Below are 19,817 nucleotides of genomic sequence, written 5' to 3'. Positions count from 1 at the left end.
TGGGTTAATTTATGGGGTCTCTAATCTGTTCCACTGGTCTGTGGCTCTGTTCTTGGGCCAGTACCAAATTGTCTTGATTACTATGGCTTTGTAGTAGAGCTTGAAGTTGGGGAGTGAGATCCCCCCTACTTTATTCTTCTTTTTCAGGATTGCTTTGGCTATTCGGGGTCTTTGGTGTTTCCATATGAATTTTTGAATTATTTGTTCCAATTCATTGAAGAATGTTGCTGGTAATTTGAGTGGGATTGCATCAAATCTGTATATTGCTTTGGGTAGGATGGCCATTTTGACAATATTAATTCTTCCGAGCCATGAGCATGGGATGAGTTTCCATTTATTAGTGTCCCCTTTAATTTCTCTTAAGAGTGACTTGTAGTTTTCAGAGTATAAGTCTTTCACTTCTTTGGTTAGGTTTATTCCTAGGTATTTTATTCTTTTTGATGCAATGGTGAATGGAATTGTTTTCCTGATTTCTCTTTCTATTGGTTCATTGTCAGTGTATAGAAAAGCTACAGATTTCTGTGTGTTAATTTTGTATCCTGCAACTTAGCTGTATTCTGATATCAGTTCTAGTAGTTTTGGAGTGGAGTCTTTAGGGTTTTTTATGTACAGTATGATATCATCTGCAAATAGTGACAGTTTAACTTCTTCTTTACCAATCTGGATTCCTTGTATTTCTTTGTTTTGTCTGATTGCTGTGGCTAGGACCTCCAGTACTATGTTAAATAATAGTGGGGAGAGTGGGCATCCCTGTCTTGTTCCCGATCTCAGAGGAAATGCTTTCAGCTTCTCGCTGTTTAGTATAATGCTGGCTGTGGTTTTATCATATATGGCCTTTATTATGTTGAGGTACTTGCCCTCTATTCCCATTTTGCTGAGAGTTTTTATCATGAATGGATGTTAAATTTTGTCAAATGCTTTTTCAGCATCTATGGAGATGATCATGTGGTTTTTGTCTTTCTTTTTGTTGATGTGGTAGATGATGTTTATGGATTTTCGAATGTTGTACCATCCTTGCATCCCTGGGATGAATCCCACTTGGTCATGGTGTATGATCCTTTTGATATACTGTTGAATTCTGTTTGCTAATATTTTATTGAGTATTTTTGCATCTACATTCATCAGGGGTATTGGTCTGTAATTTTCTTTTTTGGTGGGGTCTTTGCCTGGTTTTGGTATTAGGGTGATGTTGGCTTCATAGAATGAGTTTGAGAGTATTCCCTCTTCTTGGAAATCCTTCCTTTAAAATAGTCCTGTCAGTGTACTCCATGGTCTGCTTTACATATTATTTTTTTAAATTCATTTTATTATCATTAATCTAAAATTACATGAAGAGCGTTATGGTTACTAGACTCCCCCCTTCACCAAGTCCCCCCACCACAAACCCCATTACAGTCACTGTCCATCAGCACAGTAAGATGCTGTAGACTCACTACTTCTCTTTGTGTTGCACATCCCTCCCTATGCCCCCCCCAACTTATACATGCTAATCGTAAGGCCCCCTTTCTTTTTCCCTGCCCTTATCCCTCCCTTCCCACCCGTCCTGCCCAGTCCCTTTCCCTTTGGTAACTGTTAGTCCATCCTTGGGTTCTGTGATTCTGCTGCTGTTTTGTTCCTTCAGTTTTATTTGTTCTTATACTCCACATATGAGTGAAATTATTTGGTACTTGTCTTTCTCCACCTGGCTTATTTCACTGAGCATAATACCCTCTAGCTCCATCCATGTTGCAAATGGTAGGATTTGTTTTCTTCTTATGGCTGAATAATATTCCATTGTGTATATGTACCACATCTTCTTTATCCATTCATCTACTGATGGACACTTAGGTTGCTTCCATTTCTTGGCTATTGTAAATAATGCTGTGGTAAACATAGGGGTGCATCTGTCTTTTTCAACCTGGGCTGCTGCATTCTTGGGGTAAATTCCTAGAAGTGGAATTCCTGGGTGAAATGTTATTTCTATTTTGAGCTTTCTGAGGAGCCTCCATACTGCTTTCCATAATGGTTGAACTAATTTGCATTCCCACCAGCAGTGTAGGAGGGTTCCCCTCTCTCTGCAACATCACCAACATTTGTTGTTGTTTGTCTTTTGGATGGTGGCAATCCTTACTGGTGTGACATGATATCTCATTGTGGTTTTAATTTACATTTCTCTGATGACTAGTGATGTGAAGCATCTTTTTATGTGTCTGTTGCCATCTGAATTTCTTCTTTGGAGAACTGTCTATTCAGCTCCTCTACCCATTTTTTTTTAAGCCACCCATTTTGGATACTTTATTTACAGCAGCCATAGGACACTAATACAATAGTTTTGGAAGAATGTGAGGTTGTCAGGAATCAGCCACAGTAAATGGAAATAGAAAGATGATAAAACTCCCTCTCTAGATGTAAAAGTCTCAGGAAATGAAAACTCCTCCTTCTCTAATATGCATGAGTCCTGCTGTACAAACAGTTAAATGAATAATACACAGAAAGTGTTCTAGATAACCCCAGAGAACAGCATTCCTGATACAGCGACGATGGTGGTAGCCCTGAGATTCATGCAAAATAGCTCGGCACTGACCGTGTCTCAGTTATCTTGGAAACCACATGCTCAGCTCACATGGACCTAAAAAGACAATGTCCTCTGCCCATTTTTTAATTGCATTATTTGCTTTTTGTTTTTTGAGGTGTGTGAGCTCTTTATATATTTTGGATGTCAACCCTTTATCGGATCTGTCATTTATGAATATATTCTCCCACACTCTAGGGTACCTTTTTGTTTTATTGATGGTGTCCTTTGCTGTACGGAAACTTTTCAGCTTGATATAGTCCCACTTGTTCATTTTTGCTTTTGTTTCCCTTACCCAGGGAGATATGTTCATGAAGAAGTCGCTCATGTTTATGTCCAAGAGATTTTTGCCTATGTTTTTTTCTAAGAGTTTTATGGTTTCATGACTTACATTCAGATCTTTGATCCATTTCAAATTTACTTTTGTGTATGGGTTAGACAGTGATCCAGTTTCATTCTCTTACATGTAGCTGTCCAGTTTTGCCAGCACCATTGTTGAAGCGTGTCATTTCCCCATTGTATGTCCATGGTTCCTTTATCATATATTAATTGACCATATATGTTTGGGTTAATATCTGGGGTCTCTATTCTGTTCCACTGGTCTGTGGCTCTGTTCTTGTGCCAGTACCAAATTGTCTTGATTACTATGGCTTTGTAGTAGAGCTTGACGTTGGGGAGCAAGATTCCCCCCACATTATTCTTCCTTCTCAAGATTGCTTTGGCTATTATATACATATTTGGCTAATATATACATATTATCATTATGTAATGTCCTTCTTTATCTCTTGTTACTTTCTTTGATTTGAAGTCTGTTTTGTCTGATACAAGTACTGCAACACCTGCTTTTTTCTCCCTGTTGTTTGCATGAGATATCTTTTTCCATCCCTTGACTTTTAGTCTGTGCATGTCTTTGGGTTTGAGGTGAGTCTCTTGTAAGCAGCATATAGATAGGTCTTGTTTTTTTATCCATTCAGTGACTCTATGTCTTTTGATTGGTGCCTTCAGTCCATTTACATTTAGGGTGATTATCGATAGGTATGTACTTATTGCCATTGCAGGCTTTAGATTCGTGGTTACCAAAGATTCCAGGTTACTTTCCTTACTATCTAAGAGTCTAACTTAACTCACTTAGTATGCTGTTACAAACACAATCTAAAGGTTCTTTTCTATTTCTCCTCTTTTTCTTCCTTCTTCATTCTTTATATTCTAGGTATCAAATTCTGTACTTTTTGTACATCCTTTGATTGACTTTGGAATAGTTAATTTAATTTTGCATTTGCTTAGTAATTAGCTGTTCTACTTTCTTTACTGTGGTTTTATTACCTCTGGTGACAGCTATTCAACCTTAGGAACACTTCCATCTATAGCAGTCCCTCCAAAATAGACTGTAGAGATGGTTTGTGGGACGTAAATTCTCTCAGCTTTTGCTTATCTGGAAATTGTTTAATCCCTCCTTCAAATTTAAATGATAATCTTGCTGGAAAAAGTAATCTTGTTTCCAGGCCCTTCTGCTTCATGGCATTAAATACATCATGCCACTCCCTTCTGGCCTGTAAGGTTTCTGCTGAGAAGTCCGATGATATCCTGATGAGTTTTCCTTTCTATGTGATCTTATTTCTGCCTCTGGCTGCTTTTAACAGTTTGTCCTTATCTTTGATCTCTCCTATTTTAATTACTATGTGTCTTGGTGTTGTCTTCCTTGGGTCCCTTGTGTTGGGAGATATTTGGCTCTCCATGGCCTTAGAGACTATCTCCTTCCCCAGATTGGGGAAGTTTTCAGCAACTACCTCCTCAAAGACACTTTCTATCCCTTTTTCTCTCTCTTCTTCTTCTGTTATCCCTATAATGCGAATATTGTTCCATTGGATTTGTCACACAGTTCTCTCAATATTGTTTCATTTTTAGAGATCCTTTTTTCTCTCTGTGCCTCAGCTTCTTTGTATTCCTCTTCTCTAGTTTCTATTTCATTTATTGTCTCCTCCACCATATCCAACCTGCTTTTAATACCCTCCATCGTGCTCTTCAATGATTGGATCGCTGCCCTGAATTCATTCCTGAGTTCTTGGATATGTTTCCGTACCTCCATTAGAATGTTGATGATTTTTATTTTGAACTCCCTTTCAGGAAGAGTCCCAAGGTCCATATCATTTAAATCTTTCTCGGGAGTTGTATTAATATTTTTACTCTGGACAAGTTTCCTTTGGCGTTTCATGTTTGTATATGGCGCCCTCTAGTGTCCAGAAGCTCTATTCTGGAGCTGCTCTGCCCCTGAAGCAATGTCGAAGGTCATAGGGGAGCTGTACTGGTACCTCCTGGGAGGAAAGAGCTGTTCCCCGCTTCTCGGCTGCTGTGCCTTTCTCTACTGCCTGAGCCAGTGGGCCGGTCACACAAATATAAGTTTTTGTCCCAGAGCAGCCGGATATGGATCCCTGCTTTCCACAAGCAGCCGGAATCCCAGTCTCCGCAGGAACTCTGCCTGTATTAACTTTCCAACCTGGTAGTCATAGTCATGCGAGTCTCATGAAAGCACCATGAAATGTAGGTTTGTGCTCACAGAGCAGATCTCCGGAGGTATGTATTCAGCAGTCCCAAGCCTTCCACTCCCTCCCTCTTCCTCCCGCCTGTGAGCTGGGGTGGGGGAAGGGCTTGAGTCCCGCAGAGCCAGAGCTCTGGTATGTTACCCTGTTAGCTGACTTCTGCTCTTTTCTCCAGTGGTATGCAGTCTGATGCCATCCTCTTTCCTGTTCCTCTCTCAGGATTAGTTGCACCAATTATATTTTCTAATTGTATCCAGTTTTAGGAGGAATTCTCTGTCTGTCCTCTCACGCCGCCACCTTTAATCCCATTCCTCCCTCACTCACTCTTTACCCATCCCATCCCTAATTGTCCATGGCTCCTAACATATACTTAGATCATGTCAGAAACATTGTTCCAGAAAGGCACACAGGAAATAAATAATAAGCTTTTCGCTAAACTTAACCTTCAGTGTATTATTTGTAGTTTTCGATTCTAGTTTGACTCTTTAGAGAAAATAATGAGCAACATTCCTCATTAAGATTAGATGTATTTCAAATAACCAAAGACAGAAAAGATTGGGGATATTTTTGCTGCATGCATGTATTAATCTAAGTCTAGGCTCATGTCAAAGAGGGCTCCATGCATCAGAGTTATGCCCAAAAAGGAAAGCTAACATATATTAGATTTATATTGTAAATTTCTCAGTTTTACAGTCTAATATCTCATATGTCTATTCACCACATGAAGAATCCAATACTCATTTTTAAAATTTATTGTTCACATCTTCCAGTAAACTTTATTTTAGCATAGCTTTAGATTTATTTGACATTTGCAAAGATCGTACGGAGTTCATATATATGCCTTGTACCCAGTTTCCCTTATCTTACATTACTATCGTAAATTTTTGTCAAGATTAAAGAACCAATATTAATATATTGTTATTAAGAGAAATCTCCACTTTACTCACATTTCTTTAGTTTTTCCCTAATGTCCTTTTTCTGTTCCATGATCCCATCTAGAATGCCATATCGTGTCCCCTTAGGCTCCCCTTCACTGTGAAAGTTTCTCAGAATTTCCTTGGTTTTATTGATATTGACAGCTTTGAGAAGTACTACTTAGGGATTTTGTGAAATATCCCTCAATTAGGATTTGTCTGATGTTTTTCTCAAGATAAGGCATGGGTTGTCAGTTTTTAGGAGGAAGACTAGAAAAGTAAAGAGCTGTTCTCGTCAGGTCATACCCAGTCTGCTTAGTATCAGCATGACTTACCACTGATGATATTAATTTGATCACCTGGTTGGGGTAGTGTTTGGTTTCTTCATGGTAAAATTACTCTTTTTTATAATAGAGATTTTTATTGATTTCCCTACTACTGTGATTTTGGAGAGGAATATAGTTCACTTCATTTATTCAACAGAAGCTATTGTGGGTTAAAGAAAATGTAGTTTTAGGTAAATTTTAGGGTTTTTTTTTTCAAGGCCCATTCTTACTAATTGGAAAAGTAAACCATATTTAAGGAACACAGCCTATACTTTGTAGGTAACAAAAGTTGGTCAAGGTCAAGTTGGTGGTGTACATTGTATGTTTGTTTAGCTTTTCTAAATATACTGTTTCAACAAAATTCTATTTGATCATGATGAGTATTATTAAATAATTTAAATCACATTCCTGAAATGTTACAGTAACTCAGTTGTTTGTGATTTACCAGTTATTAGACTTTCTGACTTTTTTTCACTTATTTTATATTCAGAAATACACAGTGAAAAGTATTTCTCTAAATGAGACTCTTACTATCTTTCCAGATTTCATATAAATAGAAAGTATTATATAGATACTAGGGCTCAAGCAACCTCCTGCTTATTTACATTCCTTCAAATACCAGTCACAGTAACAGATGAAGATCAGAAAGTACCAGGAAAAGAAGTCACCAGTGTGTCACACAGCAGATGAGGCTGTAGGATGAATTTGATTAATTCTCCACAGCAGCAAAATCTCATAATCACATGGTGTTACTTGAGGCTTTCTCTTGCTTTGGAATTGGATAATCTAAATTGTATAACCTCTTGTGGATTTTCATTCTGTCATATATTAAGGAATGTCTGTACAGATGGAAAGAAATTTTCTATTGGGCTGTGTATGAGCTCAGTGGGAATGGTAAAAATTAAGAGTGAATGCATTTAACTCAATTTTGCTTCCTAATGGCCAACATCTCTACAAGATTTGGTGATACTGGAAACATAGAAGGAGCAGAGACATCTAGGTTTCATTGCTGGCTATACCCCTACTTTGTTGTGTAATTTTAGGGTAGTTTTTTATGGAACTTTCCTCAGTGGTCTTCACATTTCCATCGGTACAGTGAGAGCAAATGGGCCGCAGCATTGCTTAAACCCTTCAGACTGTCTTAAGTCTATGGTTCAGAATGGTAAATAAGAGTAGAAATATGGGCTGTCCCCTGAATTACATGTTGTGATCATGATAGTGTGCATTAGGAAAAAAATGTAATGGGAATCCAATCTTCCTACAAAACGATTTTTATGTAGTTGGGGGCATGGGTCGTGGCCAAGGAACTGATGCCAAATTATTATTTTCTCTAGATATGGCCTCAAATTTAAAAAATTATATATTTCTGGTTAATACCTATGGGTCAAAGAGCTTTTTACAGTATGTATTCTGGATTAGGAAAGTGATGGTAGGTGGGTAAAGTGAACAGAAAACTGATCTCTATACACCAAATTCTATATTCTGCTTTCTTGACCCTTCCCGTGTGACAGACTTACTATCTTTCATTGGTATTGCATTTTTTTCTGCTGATGGCCTTGGCTCATGCTGGCTGATAGTAGAAGGGCTGTGAGAACCTGCTGAATTCCATGTCTTCACAGCTCTCCAGTGGATAGACTTGGGACAGGTCAGCTCTGAATGAGGCTTTGGGCCCCAGCATGTCCCGAATTGGGTAGAATTTTGGGAACCTCAGATTGATCAGCATGTCTGCTAGTCTCATTCTGCTAGTCTCATTCTGACTTTGTGTGCTTGGGTTAAAAGTCTTCTCTTAGTTCCTTGTGAGTAAAACTGATCTTGTACTTCCATGCCAGAAATTGGGCCCCTTTCTCTTTCTCCATTGTGAAGTCCTTGTCTGGGTACAGTGGTTGCTACCCCAGTTCCTCTAAGGGTAGGAATATGTTTTCTTTTAGCCAGGACTCTCAGGAACTTTAGCTCTGCCTAGACCCATGCCTGTGGTTGGAACTTTGCTACCCATTTTTTATGTTGTTGATGCTCATTGACTAATTACACTTTGCCAGATTTCCCTGTTACCATGTTTTCTCTGATTTCTCCTACAGGATGTCTCCTGCTTACCTATAGGACCTCTGCATGTTGCCGCCTACTTTCCTTTTCCAATTATGCCCTCTAGCCTGCTTGGATTTCCTTCTAGACCTTGCTTCTGGGTCTACCTGCAGGCACCTGACATTCCCTCCCTCTGGTATGGAGGGGTCTGTGTAGATTACAGGGCCTGTTCTACTGTACTTGGTGCCTTCAGAAGCTTAATTATGACAGTCAGTGGTTTCTTTTCACTGGGGCCTTTATAAAAAAATCTGTCATCTTTTAGTTGCCTTACTTTGTTATTTCCTGATGTTATAAACTTACCTCTTGACATTTTTGAATGGACCAAATTTTTTTTGCTTTCTTTTGAACAAATCAGGTCCCCTTTCTATCTGCTTGTTGCTTTCATTGGGGAGTGGCCTCAAATCATAAAATCTTCACATTGGAAGAGACTTCTAAAGACACCCAGTTCAACTTCCATGTGACCAGTAGCTTACCAACTTCCCAAATAACTCATCTATTACATTTTGCAGCAGCTCTCAATTGGTTTCTTAGGCCCAACCTATTCAGTTCATTTATTCATTCATTCATTCAATCAGCACATTTGAGGAACATCTGTTATTAGCCAGGCACTGGTGTGTGTATATGTGTGTGTGTGTGTGTGAGAGAGAAAGAGAGAGGGTGAGGGAGGAAGGGAGAGACCATTCCTTTCCCTGGGTAGCTGCTACTCTAATGGGGTATAGAGAAATAAACAATCAAGGTTGCTAGCTAGACACATGCAGTGGGCAGGAGAAGAACCTTCTGCCTGACTGAAAGTCCCTTAGCTAGCTTTAGTCCCTCAGTTCATGTAGTTCTGACAGTTTCTGAGTCATTGAAACTCTTTCTCTGACACAACCCACTTCAGGCTGTTGGGAGATAATGATTCCTTTTCAGTAAAGTTATTTTGTTTATCACAGTAGGGCCCAAGAGCTTCTGAGTTTTCATCAGTTAAGTCAAGGAGGTAGCAATGAGAAAAAAGGTCGAGTCTGAGAAAAGGGCATCAGGCCATCATCAAATGACCTTTGAGGGCCCAGGACCTCAGGAAGGCTGTTAGCTCCAGCTCGAGCAATTCATAGCCTTCTGGGAATTGATTCTCATTATTTTTTTTCCTAGCAGTACCCTTCCACTAAACTGCTGTTTGATGGATGAAAGTAAAGGAAAGCAGTTGTATTTTGACCATTTTGAATATCACACCATCCTTTGGTGTTGTTGCAAATCAGAATCGGTAATCACTAGTCTTTTTTTAAGCAGCTTTATTGAGGTATGATTGTTACACAAAATACTGTACATATTTAATGTATACAATTTGATGGGTCCAAGCATATGCATACAGTCTTGAAATCATCACTGCAATCGGTAATATACATACCCATCACCTCCAAAAGTCTCCTCCTGCCCTGAAGTTTGTGTGTGGGAAGGTAGGTAAGAACTCTTGAGATCTACCCTCTTAACAGATTTTTAAGTGACAACACAGTGTTTTACATTTTACTGTTTTCAAAGTACACTGACCACATCTTCTGATTAAATTTTTACCTTACTTGTAAGTTAAGGTAGGTCTTACTTCTATTTGAGGATGAAAAAAATAGACCTTAGGGATATGTTTTGCCAAAGGTTACCATCAGATGTTATGCCAATATCGAGAACCCAATTTTGATTTTTGTCCAGTGCTCTTTTGCATAAGACCTGGGCCTTGAGCCTAATCTAGATTTCTAAACTTCACTGACCTGGTAAACATTCAGAAACTAAATGTCAGATGGCTGGCTACCTTTGTCCTCACAATTAGGATCAACAAATGTGATTACATGTCCAGCTTCCAAGAGAGTTCATGAAATAAATTTGTGGAAGATAAAGTTTTGGTAGTAACTTCTACCCTTCGTACATGTAACTATCCCTTTCTAGACAGAGTCCCAGCGTCCAAGCAGGAATGCTCAAAAGCTGGTCATTAAATTTTGGGTGGTTTTAATTAAAATGTTGGACAGTGAGGTGAGGCCCAGCCTGGTAAATTTGGTGGAGCCTCCTGAGTAACTACTTTCTGTTAATATAGTTCTAAGCATTATAAGGGTATAGATTAAAACAAAACAAAACAAAAATATGATTCTATCCTACTTCACAAGCTAGCAAGAAGATGGCAGCATTCAATCCCTGCTCACAACTTTCTGGTGGTTCCCTGTTCCCCAGATGCCCAGGTCCAAGTTACTTACCAGGACTTACAAAGCCTCTCTGATTTGGCCCAGCTTCTCCCGCTATACCCCTACCTCCACAGTGAGCTTCAGGCATATACCACTCCTTGGGATGCTCGTAATACCTCATGATGGTTCATGGTTCTGGGAGTTTACTTTTCCTGGGCCCTCTGTGTAGAATGCTGTGTTAGTCTGGGTCCTCTGAGAGGCAGAAATTTAGGGTTAAACTGGCAAGGGTTTTAAGGGAAATGGCCTGTGTGGGAGACCAGGAGGAGAGATGAGAAGGGTGGGATTGCCAGTGGTCCATGGTGCAAGTCTGACCCCTAGTGAAGAGGAGAGAGAGTAGTTTAGGCAGAAGCTTTCTAGACAACTGTGAAGGTTTCAAAAAAGCCTTTGAGGAGTCCAAAGTCAGCAGTCAGTGGAGTCCTGTCCTTGCTGTGCTCAGTCATTGGTCAGGAATAGCCCACTGGAAGCGTGGTTTCAGCAGACATTAGGATGAATTTCTGAGGCAACACTTAGGCTTCTGGTAGTTAGAGACCTTTTTTCTTAGCCTCCATAAGTACCTTTCCTCTTCTGTTTAGTTCCTCCTACTTGTCCTTCAAGGGCTAGCTTTAATTGGGAAACTTTTTCTTAGAGGAAATTCTCAGTATGTCACATGATGGTCCACTGCCTGAAATAATTGTCTAATCTCTGCCTGGTTAATTCCTAATACAGTTACCTGAACCTCTTTCACCTATTACAGTACTTAAAAACTAATAGTTGCTCAGGAAATATTTGCTGAATAAACAAGTTGGTAGTATTTGAACAAGCAGACCTGAGGCAGAAATTGAGGCAGCGTGAACTGCTTGAACAAAGCCATACAGGAGGAAGAAGGGAGAATTAAATTTTCTCTTTCTTTCAAACAAGTATGTCTTGCCCCAAAACTGTCATTTTAGGGAAAGTATATTATGATGCAAAACAGTGGGGAACTGAGTGCCTTCCTGGCAACTGAAAATGATTCATATTTGAAAACTTTGTTGAGAACAATGTTTTGAGTATTTCCTGAGAGCCTTCTTTCCTGAGAGGAAACAGAGTTGATGAAATTGGAATTTTACTGCTGCCAGGAAAATGCGATAAAGATCAAATCTCATACAACTTCTACCAGAATAGAAATTTTCCATAGAGCAAAGAGAATTTAAAGCCCCACCTGATGGCTCATATGTATTTAGTATTCAGTGTAACTGAAGTCTAATTCCATAATGGAATTTGACCAATTTTGACAATCCAGTTTGTGACATGAATTAGCGGAGACTCATTCACCTTCACAGTTGCCTGACTCTGCCAAATGTTGGACATATTTTTTTTTGAGAGGGCATCTCTCATGTTTATTGATCAAATGGTTGTTAACAATAAAATTCTGTATAGGGGACTCAATGCACAATCATTAATCAACCCCAAGCTAATTCTCAACAGTCTCCAATCTTCTGAAGCATAATGAACAAGTTCTTACATGGTGAACAAGTTCTTACATAGTGAATAAGTTCTTACATGGTGACAGTGCAAGGGCAGTCATATCACAGAAACTTTCGGTTTTGATCATGCATCATGAACTATAAACAATCTGGTCAATTATGATTATTCGTTTGATTTTTATACTTGATTTATATGTGAATCCCACATTTCTCCCTTTATTATTATTATTATTTTTATTTTTAATAAAATGCTGAAGTGGTAGTTAGATGCAAGATAAAGGTAGAAAACATAGTTTAGTGCTGTAAGAGGGCAAATGTAGATCAGGTGTGTGCCTGTAGACTAAGTATTAATCCAAGCTAGACAAGGGCAACAAAACATCCACGGATGCAGATTTCTCTCAAAACAGGGGGGGTGAGGTTCTAAGCCTCACCTCTGTTGATCCCCAATTTCTCACCTGATGGCCCCCCTGCGACTGTGCCTGTCTTAGGTCGTTCCTCCCTTGAGGAATCTTACCCGTCTCTGGCTAACCAGTCATCTTCTGGGGCCATACAGGGAAATGTAAAGTTGGTAAGTGAGAGAGAAGCAATATTGTTTGAAAAGGTTAGCTTTTTACTTCTTTGCAGATTTATGCCCTGTGGGTTTTATGTCCAGCATTGTCTTGAGGTATCTTTACCACTTGGAAGAATTATGATACTCGGTAAATTCGATATGAGGCACGAGTTCTATTTAAGGGTTGTAATTAGGAAGGAAGAAGAAAAGCTATAGAAGTAGCAGACGGAAGAAAACATGGGAAGATTGATTATTTCTTTGACAGATCTTCTCGTAGAGTAACATAAGCATGTATAGGTTTTAACAAACTACTAATTAAATTGCATATACACATTAACATAATAGGAATACAGCTACATAACAAAAGCAGACCTACAATTACCAGCCATATCCAGTGAAACCAAGAAAACCAGTTAGGTACCCTAGGCATTTGTGAAAACTTATCAATGATATGATGGATATTGTCTAACTGAATTTGAATAGTTTGAGAAAAATCAGACAAATTAAAACAACACATTCCTGGGAATTGTTCACATCCTATATGTTCTTTTAACACTAGATAGTCTATAGTCACACGATTTTGGAGCACTGCAACTTGCACTTCTCCTATTTCTTGGTTGAGTTCCGACAGTATAGATCCAGTCAAATTTGTTGTTTTACTGTATGCACAGGCCAGCTTGGATATCTCCTTCATTCCAATGGCAAGTCCAGGAACCAATGGGATGGCTGGGGCTGGCTATTTAGCAGTCCTGGGCTCCCTCTCCCTCCCCGTTCCGACTCCTCTCCTCCCAGCCGGAGGTGGGGTGTAGGGTGCTCAGGTCCAGCCGGGCCGCGGCTTGTATCTTACCCCCTTCGCTAGGCGCTGGGTTCTCACAGGTGTGGATGTGGTCTGGATGTTGTCCTGTGTCTTCTGGTCTCTCTTTTAGGAAGAGTTGTCCTGGTTGTATTTTCAAAAATATCTGTGGTTTTGGGAGGTTTTGGGAGATTTTGACATATCTTCTTGTAGAGTAACATAAGCATGTATAGGTTTTAACAAACTACTTATTTCCGCTGCTCTACTCACGCCACCATCTTGGCTCTGCCCTCATGTTGGACATATTTTTGATGGAAAGAAACAAGAAGCTGGCAAAGATCTCAAATCTCAGTATCACTACTAACTGCCTACCACTGCCACATGTTGCCAGAGAAGATAGATAGACTGAGAATAAGGTCCCACAGAATCACTTTTTATCAGCAACTAGAGATTTAGCACCAATCACTATGTAATGTTCTACCCTAAAGATCTGGGTTGCACCTTGTAAGGGGCAGGCCCTCCTTTTTGCCCAGGTTCAAGAATATCCAGTGCAGTCTCCCTCATGTCTTGTTTCTCCAAACTTGTCACTTAAAGGGATGTAAGTTTCTTCATTTGTGACATGGGGATGAATAATGACACATACATCATGTGCTTGCAGTGAGGATTCAACCAGATAATTCATGCTGAGGGCTTAGGCTGTGCCTAGCATACAGTATTTGTTCAATAAATGGTGGCTAGTTTTATTATTTTATAGTAGAAGCAGGGATCTGCGGGTAAGCTTAGTATTTTTAGGTATTATCAAAGTTGATTGTTCGCTCATTTGGTGAGTGCCTGTTCTGTGATAAAGCAGCATGGGACTCTCGGTACGTGAGTCGCTATAGCCCATTCTGTAATTAATCTAACACACACGGTTGCCAATATACATCTCTTCTCAGTGAGGACAACTCGTTTTTGCTTGTGCATAAGCAAAATTACTTTGCTCCTCTACTGTACTCTGACCTAATGTGAAAATACATTTTCTTACTTTTCTCATTGACCCATCTCTCTCATCTTCACATGTCAATTATAATTCTTATTTAGGTAACATATACCTAACATGTCCCAGACCTGTGGAAATAAGATAGGTACAGGATGTATTCCCCTCCCTTGATGTTTGATCAGGTTGGGAAATCCTTTGACCCTTGTCTTACATAATCTTTTTTTCTTTTTTGATGGGATAGTTCTCCTGGCATATTATCTATTTACTTCCATCTTTGACTACTAACAGAGTGGCTAGTTTCACCAAAGTTACACACATCTGTCTTAATCATCTTCCTCCTTTTTTCAAAGTCTTGCCATAACATCAAAATTACTCCCATCTTGGGATAGTAGTACAACATGGAGAATGCAGTCAGTGATTCTATAACATCTTCCTCTGTTGACAGATAATAACCACACTAATGGGAGTGAGGATTTAATAATATCGGTAACTGTTGAACCACTGTATCGTATGCTTGAAACCAATATAAGATTGTTTATCAACAATACTTAGATAAAAAATAAAAATTACTCCCGTCTCTTTGCAACAACATGGATGGACCTAGAGAGTATTATGCTAAGTGAAATAAGCCAGGCAGAGAAAGACAAATACCATATGGTTTCACTTACATGTAAAATCCAAAAACAAAATAGAAATAGACTCATAAACACAGAGAAAAGACTGGTGGTTGCCATGGCATGAGGGTGTGGGCAAAATAGGTGAAGGGGATGAAGAGACAAACTTCCAGTTATAAAATAAATTAATCATGGGGATAAAAGTACAGCAAAGGGAATATAGTCAATAATATTATAATATCTTTGTATGACAGACAGTAACTACACTTAAACCATGGTGAACCTTTAGAATGTATATAATTGTTAATCACTGTTGTACACCTAAAATCAATATAATACTGTATAGCAACTGTAATTCAATAAAACATTTTTTAAAAAAGAACTACTCCCATTTCACTTCTCTATCTACTTGAAAGCCAAAAATATGAATGAATCATGACCATTAGAGAATAGAACATTACCACTGATAAATGTGCTTAAGCAAAGGAAAGCCATAAATTTAAAAGGGGAAAAGTAGTTTCTGAAGACCTAAAGTTATTTCATACTCAGTATGTGCAAATCTGTACTGACTCTCTGTGTCTCCTCCTCTAAGCCTCTGGCAATCAACTTATAAGATATTTCTCAAGTGAGCTTATTTCCTTCTCATTGCCACTGTCCTTGTCTCCTTGGTCTGACATGCATCATTTTGCATCTAGAGGCAATAACTCCTTTCCTTATCTTCTTTCCAGCTCCCTCTCTTCCTCAGTCTGACTACACAGTGTCACAATAGGGTATTTCTTTTTAGCTTTTTTATTGTAAAATGACACAAGGATTAAAAAAACCAAACAATCAAATGTATAGCTTAATACAGTATTACAAGGCAAACATACTTAACATTTCCATCCAGATCAAGAAACAGAACATTGCCAGCAACCCCAGAAGTCCCTTCAGGTATCCTATCCCAATCATTAAACCCTCCTTCCTTCCAAAATAAATAAATCCTTGCATTTCTTTATCATGAGGGTGCTTTTTTAACATTAATCTTGCCACATCTGGTTACTTCTATGTTAAAGTCTAGGGGTGCTGAAATCCCCATTCAGGTTTTCTCAGGTCTGCCTTTGCTATGACTTCTTCTCTCTCCAGTACCCTAGTCTCTGGACATACAAGATTATTCATAGGCTCACAGATACCTCAGTGCATCTAGGTGTTTGCTTCTGCTGTTCCCTCTTTCTGGAGTTGTCGCACTTCCATTTTCTGATGAAGTCCTAGACCCAACTCATATTATTTCTTCTGTGAAGGTCCCCTGGATCTCTCCTCCCTGACATACCTGAGACAGAGTGTGTCCCTCCCATCCCTGTAATCTGTGCCTATTACAGCATTTTACATGTGCTTCCATTAATAGTATTGGTCATCGTCTCTGGTATGTAACAGAGGGCTTAATGCATAGTAGATGATCAGTAAATGTTTGTTGAATGAAGGAATCTATGCAGTCAATCTTTAAAGCTCTTTCAGGGTGTCAAATTTTCTTCAGAACTGATACAGTTATCATGCACTTGACCATATGATCAAGCTTCCCTTAATTCCCATTTTGCACAAAGGTAAAAAAAAAAAGGTTATGATTTTTTTTTAGGTTAATAACTAAAATTTCCAGTGTTTGGTTTTACTGTTTTTTTCTTTGTAAAATGTTTGCTATTTTGATCACATTATTTGTGAAATAGGCCTTTGTGGGGTTTTCTGGCTATCTATGCACCATTTTTATTGTTTCCATGGTAATAACTAATAGTTAATTGAGTGCCAACTATGTGCCACGTACTGTGCTAAGCCCTATCTGCATTACTTACTGATTCCTCACCATATTTTCGTTTTGTAGGTCAAGAAACCAAAGCTTATAGAAGTTAAAGAAGTTAGGATTCAAACCTAAGCAGTCTGACCATAAATATGAAGCCCATGTTTTTACCCTTCTATCCTACCTCTTACTGAAAAAAAATATGTTCTTAGCTACAAAAAAAGTAAGGCATCTGTGGAGCAAGGTCCATTTGTGAAAGTGTGTCACCCATTGTTTCACCAGACTCTAGTCCATTCTTTAACTTACTGATTCCTCTACAAAACTGCTTCTGTTCAGGGCTCTGTCCAGCTCCACTGACATTAGATGTGTATATCTGTGGCTAATGGCTGGCAGCTTGGCTAATGGCTTGCAATGACCCATAAGGAGATTTTTATTGTATTCACATATCTCTTATCAGCCACATGTATTATTTAGTTTATGGCTGCCACCTTAACAGTTATTATCACCACAAATGATATGCTTTCTGCCTGGAAAGGTGATAAGTTGTCTTTTAAATTATATTGGTCATTAACATTAATTACTATTTCTTAACTTCCCTCTGAGGTGCTAAGAGGAAATCCGGGAATAAATAATTAAAGAAGCAGTAAGTGGAAGAACACCAATACAGGAATGGTCCAGTAGTTGGTAGCACACATGGGCCATGGGGTGTTCAGAAACCCAGATCGGTGACCCTGGAAGAATTGGGTCTGAAACAGCAGCAATGGAGCCATATCCATTTACTGAATTATTGCTGGTCACTGGTACCTTGGCAGAGAGGAACACAGATATATGATATCTGGTCTCACATAAATGAATATGGCATTGTCAGTGTTTGTCTTTTTCCCTTATCAGTATGTCAGCTTCTCAAGGGCAGAAATTGTAGTTTTTCTTTGAGCCTCATTCCCCTTAGTACTGCCAATGCCTGCATATGGCATAGACAGGGTATTATACGCCTGCTAGCATTCCTTGTCTATTTCAAAGAACTCTCTTAATGCAGTTTTGTTTCTAAAGTCAACTTTCCATTTCAGGAAATTACTATGGTGTATCTAGAATGTTTCACTGTGTAGAATTGTATTACATGTAACTATTTCTTAAAACTAACAATAACAATAACACAGCTAAAATTTTTAGTTCCGTTAGCAAATGGTAAGCCAGTTGTCTCCTGGAGTCCTCTCACAAATCCGTTGAGGTTGGTAGTGTTCTTATCCCTGCTCTAAAGCTCAGGATACAAATGGGTTATTACTTGCAACTTAGAAAATTTCTTGTTATGAAGAAATTTGTTGTGTTAGGAATTTGAACTGCACTTTCTGCCTTGGGTACTGCTTTATTTGGAAAGAGCACTTGAAAACGTGGCTGGGAGTGTAATTTAATGGTTTTTTTCTAGGAACACTTACATGTAGGCATTTTGGGGAAAATACCATTTCTGTTGCTGTTAGAAAAGTGGCTGTGACATTTTCTTCCCATTGATATCTCATTAATAACTTTTCGTGTAAGTTTTTTTTGGGCGGGTGCACTTCTCAAAGAAAAATATTTCAGAGACAACTTGTGACTTCTCTTTTTGTTTTCCAACCTTGTCCACCTGTGTCCTGAAAAAATTCCATACCTTCCCACAGGCCAGGATGTTCTCCACGTTAATAATGTTCCAGGATTGTTATTATTCTCAAAAGAATACCCAGGTATCTTGGTATCTTGCTTATTACCCTGAGGAAGGTTCTTCAAAGGTGCTTTTTTTTCTTCTTGGCTGTAAAGCATGAGAAGAACATTACCAAGGCTTTAGTGACCAGATGAGAAACCAGGTAGATACTAGAAATAGGTAATAGAATACCTAAGTTTATGCAGTTCCTTTCTGAGAATATGGCATTTGGTTTCATCTTTTCCCACAATGGAAGTAAATGAATGGGTGATGAAAGTGATATGATGGCAAGAGAACTGAGCCCTAAAATTTGTCTGGTATACTTTTCCATCAAGGAATGAGACTGGGAGGAGGAAGTGGGAGGAAAATTAAGTTAAACAAGGCATTTGGCTGGTCACAGAAATAGATGTCAATATCCATCATCTGCTAGTAAAGTTAAAGCAAGAGAAATCAGGAAGCCCTACTGTAGAGCCACAGCTCCTTTAATTTCCCTTGTCCCTCCTCCCTTCCCCACAAATTCCCTTCATTTTGTCTGATTGCAACCAGCTATGGATGTCATTCCCAGGCCTCACCCCCAGAGACTGGGATTCAGTAGGTTTGGCTTGGGGCAGAGAGCTCTGTGTTTTAAACAAGTTCCCTGGAGAACCTCTTGCAGACCTTCTGAAAAGCGTTCTTTGAGAAATCCTGAATTCAACATAGGGCCCACATATATTCCCATAACGGATCAGCCATTGGGAAGAACACCTGGAATCAGCACCGAGTATTGGCATACAACCACACAGATCCGTTTGTCCTCTACACCTTTGCTGAAATGAGAACAAATGCATCCCTCTTCAGTTTGGGAAAATCAACTTGGTATATTTGTGTGGTTGCTAATAATAGCTAAGGTTTATTGAGTATAATCTATGCTCTATGGTATTATCTCAGTAAATCTTCAGAAAGACCTGGTGAGATACAGGTACTGTTATTTTCCCTATTTTACAGATAAGAAAACTGAGGCTAAGAAGGTTTGGATGAGTTGCCCAAATCACATACCTAGTTGGGAGCAGAACAGGAAGTTTATCCAGACAAGCTACTCACATCTGCACTCTTTCTGTTTCTTAATGGACCTCAGGTGCAAGGAATTGGAATCCTACTAATTCTTGGCTCAAGACTTGGATGTACTCTAACTGTTACTGTACTCTCTTTGGGGCCAATCGAGTGTTTTTTAATGTTTCAGAACAAGCCAACTTAGTTTTTTAATTATTTTTTTTTATTTTGTTATCATTAATATACAATTACATGCAGAACATTATGTTTACTAGGCTCTCCCCTACCTCAAGTCTACTCCACAAACCCCATTACAGTCACTGTCCATCAGCATAGTAAGATGTTGTAGAATCACTACTTTT

At 39.0% G+C, this 19,817-nt stretch overlaps 1 protein-coding gene and 1 long non-coding RNA gene across 11 annotated transcripts in view; one reads left to right on the top strand and one right to left on the bottom strand.

Annotated features, from left to right (window-relative positions):
- The window catches only part of ATP11C (ATPase phospholipid transporting 11C (ATP11C blood group)), a 207,311-nt gene that overhangs the window by 55,687 nt on the left and 131,807 nt on the right, over window positions 1-19,817 (top strand). The window lies entirely within an intron of this gene.
- Window positions 9,659-19,817, bottom strand: part of LOC140847462 (uncharacterized) — a 45,193-nt gene continuing 35,034 nt past the window's right edge. The window contains exon 2 of the long non-coding RNA XR_012127480.1: window positions 9,659-18,534. This is a non-coding gene — a long non-coding RNA (uncharacterized lncRNA). The remainder of the gene's footprint in view (window positions 18,535-19,817) is intronic.

The sequence above is a fragment of the Manis javanica genome, chromosome X (assembly GCF_040802235.1).
Source record: "Manis javanica isolate MJ-LG chromosome X, MJ_LKY, whole genome shotgun sequence".
Lineage (NCBI taxonomy): Eukaryota > Metazoa > Chordata > Mammalia > Pholidota > Manidae > Manis > Manis javanica.
This window is presented reverse-complemented; position numbering and strand designations above follow the sequence as displayed.